Source organism: Macaca mulatta, chromosome 16 (genome assembly GCF_049350105.2).
Source record: "Macaca mulatta isolate MMU2019108-1 chromosome 16, T2T-MMU8v2.0, whole genome shotgun sequence".
Lineage (NCBI taxonomy): Eukaryota > Metazoa > Chordata > Mammalia > Primates > Cercopithecidae > Macaca > Macaca mulatta.
The window spans coordinates 10,215,855-10,222,792 of NC_133421.1; the positions used below are offsets into that span (position 1 = coordinate 10,215,855).

Here is a 6,938-nt window from a genome sequence, read left to right on the forward strand (position 1 = left end):
AGTGGAGACAGACATTAAACAAAATCGGCGAGTGAATTACGCAGTATGTTAGAAGAGGATATGTTGATAGAGAAAACGCACAGGGCAGAAAGATGGGTGTGGTGGGGTAAGGATTAGAATTTTAGAAAGGGTAGCCACTCCACTGAGAAGGTGACATGTCAGCCATTTGAGCCAAGACTTTAAGGAAGTGAGAGAGCATTCTGTGCACAGGGAACAGAAAGTGCAAGGACTGTGAGCTGGGAGTGTTCCTGACACATCGGAGGAATGTGGAGGAGGCCCGTGAGGCTGGAGAGAACAAGCGCGAGGGTAGGAGATGCGATCAGAGAAGCGTCATGGAAGGTCTCGTGGCTTTTGTAAGGACTTTGGCTCTTACTCTGAATGAAGTGGGAAGTTATTAGGGCACTTTTGGGACAACTGGGGAAATTCCAACAGGAACTATATGTTAAATATTATTTAATCAGTATTAAAGTTGGTGGATGTGGTAATTCTCAATAAGTTGAAATAATTTTCCTGGGTGTTGGTATGAATTGACAGTTTGTGTCTTTCCACCCTCCAAATTCATGTGTTGAAGGCTTAACCTCCAATGTGATGGTATTTGGAGTTGGGCCCCTTGAGAGGTAATTAGGGTTAGATCAGGTCATGACGGTGGGGCCCCCAGGACAGGATTAGTGCCTTTATAAAAAGATGAAGAGACATTAGATCTTCCTCTCTCCAAGCATACTACAAGATGACAGCCACCTACAAGCCAGAAAGAGGCCTCAGAATTAAACCCACTTTACCAGCACCTTAAGTTTGGACATCCCAGCCTCCCAGCTGACTTATGACAGGTGTCACTGTTAGAAGAAACATGCTGAAGTACTTAGAGGTGAAGGGTCACGATATCTAGAACTTATTTTCAAGTGATTGGGAAAAAAAGGAAAAAAATCTAACCATTTGTCATTGTTACCCATTACTGAGTGTTATAAATGAGATTGCGTGCTCCCCAAAATTTATATGTTGAAGCCCTAACTTCGTGTGACTGTATTTGGAGACAGAATCTTTAAGGAGGTTGGAGTTAAATGAGGTCATAAGGATGGGGCCCTAATTAGGTGACTGGTGCCCTTTTAAGAAGAGGGAGAGACACCAGGTATGTGTGCAGAGCAAGGGCCATGTGAGGATACAGTGAGAAGGCAGCCGTCTGCAAGCCAAGGAGACAGGCTTCAGGAGAAACCAGACCTGCCAACACCTTGATCCTGGACTTCCAGCCTCCAGAACAGCCAGAAAATAAGTTTCCGGTGTTTAAGTCACCTAGTCTGTGTGCTGTTTTGTAATGGCAGCCCTAGAAGGCTAATCTATGGAGTAACAATTACCTCAAATGTAGGGGCTTAAAGATTATGATTTCTTTTCCTTTTTTTTTTTTTTAGATGGAGTCTCGTTCTGTCGCCTAGGCTGGAATGCAGTGGCATGGTCTTGGCCCACTGCAACCTCTGCCTCCCAGGTTCAAGCGATTATCCAGCTTCAGCCTCCCGAGTAGCTGGGATTACAGGCATGCACCACCACACCTGGTAATTTTTGTATTTTTAGTAGAGACGGGGTTTCACCATGTTGGCCAGGCTGGTCTTGAACTCCTGACCTCAGGTGATCCACCCCGCCTTGGCTTCCCAAAGTGCTGGGATTATAAGCGTGAGCCACTGCGCCTGGCCAATCTCACATGATTTCTGAGGGCCGGAAATCTGGGAGACTCTCAGCCGCGTGATTCTGGCTCCAGGTCCATCATAAAGTGCAGTTAGGATGTTTTCCCCAGGGCCTCCATCAGATGGCTTATCTGAGGTAGAAGATTGCATTTCCAAGATCCACTCATGACCGGGTGTGGTGGCTCACACCTGTAATCTCAGCACTTTGGGAGGCCGAGGTGGGCTGATCACCTGAGGACAGGGGTTCAAGACCAGCCTGGCCCACATGGTGAAACCCCATCTCCACTAAAAATACAAAATATTAGCCGGGCGTGGTGGCGGGCACCTGGAGTCCCAGCTACTGGGGAGGCTGAGGCAGGAGAATGGCATGAACCTAGGAGGCAGAGCTTGCATTGAGCTGAGATCCTGCCACTGCACTTCAGCCTGGGTGACAGAGCGAGACTCCGTCTCAAAAAAAAAAAAAAAAAAAAAAAAAAATCTACTCACATGGCTGTTGGCGAGAGGTCTCAGTTCTTCACCATGTGGTCTTCCCCGTAGGCCTGCTTGAGTGTTGAGCGCCCTTACATCAGGGCATGGTAGCTGGCTTTCCTCAGATTGAATGAACCCAGAAAGAGAGCAAGGAGGAAGCCACAAGGCCTTTTACGACCTAGTCTTGGAAGTTGCACACCTTCACTTCTGACATGTTCTAATATTATCAGTGAATCACTAAGTCCAGCCCACACTCCGGAGGAGGGGAATTAAGCTGCATCTCTTGAAGAGCAAAGAAACTCTTGGTACATACTATACAATATTTGTTATTGTAAATATTATTATTATCAATATATTTAACTCCACAGATACCTCCAGGAGGACCTTCCTCTAACCCGCCCTCAACCTTCTCTCTGTGATTAGGGGCCTGAGCAAAGCCTGAGAAGGGACATGCAGGACAAATTTGTGGGGAAAGAAAGAAGACTGAGCAAAAATTTGGCGTGAGAACAGCCTTTAACCTGTCCCTTCATCACATTTGCTGCCTTAGGAAGGAAGAGGCCACGAAGAGCTCCTGGTTTCTTCTATAGCCTGCAGATTCTTGAATTCCCTCCCCAAGGATGGCATGGGCAGCATGGTTGGGGAGCATCCACTGTCTTCAGCAGCCCCACTCTGGAACCTCCACACCACACTGTAGGCACTGTGGACATTCAGTGAGTATGTGATGATGATGATCTTAAAGACTCTCAGAGGCTGGCTGATTCTTCCCGTCTGTGTCTTCACATTTGGTGCTTGTTGATTAGTTAAGGATCAAGGATCCCAATTTCTTTTTTTTTTTGGAGACAGAGTCTCACTCTGCCACCCAGGCTAGAGTGCAGTGGCATGATCTCGGCTCACCGTAACCTCCGCCTCCCAGGTTCCAGTGATTCTCCTGCCTCAGCCTCCATAATAGCTGAGATTACAGGCGTGAGTCACCACACCTGGCTAATGTTTGTGTTTTTAGTAGAGATGGGGTTTCACCATGTTGACCAGGCTGGTCTTGAACTCCTGACCTCAGGTGATCCACCTGCCTTGGCCTCCCAAGGTGCTGGGATTACAGGTGTGAGCCACTGCGTCCGGCCAAGGATAACAATTTTGATGAGAGACTGGTATCATGAGTTCAACCAACCAGCAGGCTTCTGGTGAGCAAAGTGAGCCAGAATGATGGCTTGTGGTTTCATTCAATCAGTAGAATCACAGTAATAAAAATACTTAATATATCTCCTATTCCGGGTTCTGTTCTAAATGGTAGACACACATGTTAATTGAGTTAGTCCTCAAAGCAACGCTATGAACTACGAATCCGTCCATTTTACAGATGAGGAAATAGAGGCACAGAGAGATTAAGAAACTTGCCCAAGGTCAGAGTTCAGAGTTCGATTCCAAGAGTATGTGTTTAAAACTGCTATGCTAGATTGTCTCTTAAAAATTGCACAATTCATCCTTAACATTTGAAGATATCTAAATACGAGCAGGAGGTGGTACTTAAATAATAGAAATAATTGAGAATAAGATTCAGGGACTAGAAAGTTCAGGTAACATAGAATGCTAAGCAGGAAGGAACTTGAGAAATACCGGGGTCATAAGTTTTCAAACTGGATTCTGAAGAGTCCCAGGATTCTTGTGGTATCTCTGGATCTGCTTGTCCAGGAGTGAAAGAAATCTTTGGACTCCACCACCGCAATTCAACCACAGCACCCACCAGGATCTGCTTCACAGGGTTTTCCTGTGCACAAGTCCAAGTGTGCCTGGACCACAGCCTCAGATTATCAGGGAAGTTTGCAAATGGCTTTGAAGTGGCTGAACACATTACTGGGTTTCCTTTAGATGATGTTGTCTCTAGAAAACCTTTCAGGGGTTATTTGATTCTATAGAGATTTGTGCCTTTCTTTTTGTTTTTCTTTTTACCATTTTGCAACTCTGAACTCTGTCGAGACAAGAGTTAACTTATGTAGTAAGTGGTTTCTGCTCTGTAGAAGACATCATTTTTGTTATCCATTAGCAAATTAGTTTCTGCATTCCTGATTGTGTATATGCGTCTCTGTTCTGTGGATTCTTCTTTGAACACAGTTTTATGTCATACTGGTTATCTCAACTAATGAGTTAGATAAAATCTTTTTTTTTCTTTTCTTTTTTTTTTTTTTTTCTTTTGAGACAGAGTTTTTCTTTGTCATCCAGGCTAGAGTGCAATGGCGTGATCTCGGCTCATTGCAACCTCTGCCTCCTAGGTTCAAGCGATTCTCCTGCCTCAGCCTCCCCAGTAGCCAGGATTACAGGCGTGCGTCACTATGCCCAGCTAATTTTTAACATATTTTTAGTAGAGATGGGGTTTCAACACATTGACCAGCCTAGTCTCGAATTCCTGACTTCAGGTGATCGGCCCGCCTCGGCCTCCCAAACTGTTGGGATTACAGGCATAAGCCACCACGCCCAGCGAGTTAGATAAAATCTTTGTGACATCTCCATTTATGTTTATATTTATATGGCAGTCATAATTTTACTTTAAGAAACTTACCCTTTAACAAGATGGTCTTCCCGCATTCATTCTGGCCTCTTCCTATTCTTGCCCCCCTATCCAGTCCATTCTCCACGAAGGAGCTAGAGCCATCTTTTCCAAGAGCAAACCTGATCATGCTCCTCCCCAGCTTAAAAGTGATATGCGGTAGAGCCTGCTGACAACAGTGCAAACCTGGCTTCTGCTAGGACAGCTGGACGCCATCATCCTGAATCAGGCACCTCACCTGACATCAAACAGCTCGGACAGGGCCCAAGGCAGGTGTCCACAACACGCTGATTGACCAGCCCAGATTTTACCAGCAGCACTCACTTGCCTTTCTAATTGGGGACAGAGAAAGTTTGTGAGTTTTATTTTATCTTATTTTTTCTTGTCTCCAGATTTAAAGATCTGTTCCCCTTTCCTCTCCCCCAAACCTCATTCTCCAGATCCTAGATTCTGTGCCAAATTGGGTTTCCAAGCCTAGCAGTATAAAACAAAAAACAAATAAACTCCTATCCAGAGCCCAATCTTTGGTTTCTTATTCTTTCTTTTTTTTTTTTTTTTTTTTTTTTCGTTTAGTAAAAGCTCAGTACTGCCAGGAGCAGTGGCTTCTGCCTATAATCCCAACATTTTGGGAGGCTGAGGTGGGTCTTGGTGCTAGGTGGAATTGCTTGAGGCCAGGAGTTCAAGACCACCCTGGTCAACATGGTGAAACTCTGTCTGTACTTAAAAAACACAAAAAATTAGCTGGGTGTGGTGCGTGTGCCTGTAATCTCAGCTAGTAAGAAGCCTGAGGTGGGAGGATCACCTGAGCTCAGGAAGTTGAGGCTGCACTGAGCCGTGATCCCACCACTGTACTCCAGGCTGGGTGACAAGAGTGAGACCTTGTCAAAAAAAAAAAAAAAGAAAAGAAAAGAAAAAAAAAAACCCTCAATGCTCTCCAGTCCCCTTAGAATAAAAGCCAAAATCCTGGAAAAGGCCTCCCTGAAAGGTCTCACATGATCTAGCCCCTGCCTGCTTCTGTTCTCACCCTCACCGTCTCCATTCCAGCTACCCTGACCTTTGGCACACCCTTTCCGGAACCGGTCTCTTCCCGTTCTGTGTCAGGACACTGTGACACCCTCTCTTTCTCCTCCTTCTCGCCATTGTCTGGCGGAGACAAAACAAAACAAAAATAATGTCTATTCATTCTTCAAGTTTCTTGCTAAACCTCACCTTGCCGCCTCAAAAAGACCTGATTGGTTCCCGACCTCCTTCCCTCATAGGATCCCCTAGCACCGGAACTTCTCAACAGCCAGTGCAGTGATGATTATTTAATAATTTAGCTATTTATATCTGTGGGTGGAATGTCTCTCTTTCCCAAGAGGCCAAAAGCTCCAAGAGGCAGGGCCCAGATCAGTTGTTTACTACTTTGTCCCCTCCGCTTTGCTTGGTGCTTGCATATAGGAGGCACTCGATAGAATCATTGTTTGTTGATTCCCAGAGGGTTCCGAGGTCCAATGTGAGGGTGGAGGACGGGGGCCTGAGGTGGGAGGGGGGATGGTGCATGTGGGGGCTCTGAGGCAAACTGTCACTTCATACAGTGCATTATGGGGTGGGCTGAGACGGCTGCCTGGTCTCTAATGCATGGTCAAGGCTCCTCTCCCCTTGAAGACTGGCAGCCATAGTTGGGGATTGCATTCATCAATCATTTATTTATTTATTTAATTTGTTTTGAGACAGAGTCTCGCTCTGTTGCCCAGGCTGGAGTGCAGTGGCATGATCTCAGTTCACTGCAACCTTTGCCTCCCGGGTTCAAGTGATTCTCCTGCCTCAGCCTCCCGAGTAGCTGGGATTATAGGCGCACACCACCACATCTGGCTAATTTTTGTATTTTCAGTAGAGATGCGGTTTCACCATGTTGGCCAGGCTGGTCTCGAACTCCTGATCTCAGATGATCCGCCTGCCTTGGCCTCCCAAAGTGCTGAGATTACAGGTGTGAGTCACCGCACCTGGCCCATGTATTTATTTTTGAGACAGGGTCTCTGTCACCCACACTGGAGTGCAGTGGTGGGATCACAGCTCATATAACCTCAACTTCTCTTGTTCAAGTGATCTTCCTGCCTCAGCCTCCCGAGCAGCTGGGACTATAGGCACACACCACCATACCTGCTATTTTTTTAATTTTTTGTAGAGATGGGACCTCTCTCTGTTATCCAGGCTGATCTCAATCTCTTAGGCTCAAGAGATTCTCCTGCCTCATCCTCCCAAAATGCCAGGATTAC

At 46.1% G+C, this 6,938-nt stretch overlaps 1 long non-coding RNA gene across 1 annotated transcript; it reads left to right on the forward strand.

Annotated features, from left to right (window-relative positions):
• The first annotated feature begins 231 nt into the window (after positions 1–231).
• Positions 232–5,178, forward strand: LOC144335318 (uncharacterized). The gene is made up of 3 exons (XR_013406092.1): positions 232–353; positions 2,689–2,851; positions 4,757–5,178. It is a non-coding gene; the product is annotated as an uncharacterized LOC144335318 (long non-coding RNA).
• Positions 5,179–6,938: the final 1,760 nt, after the last annotated feature.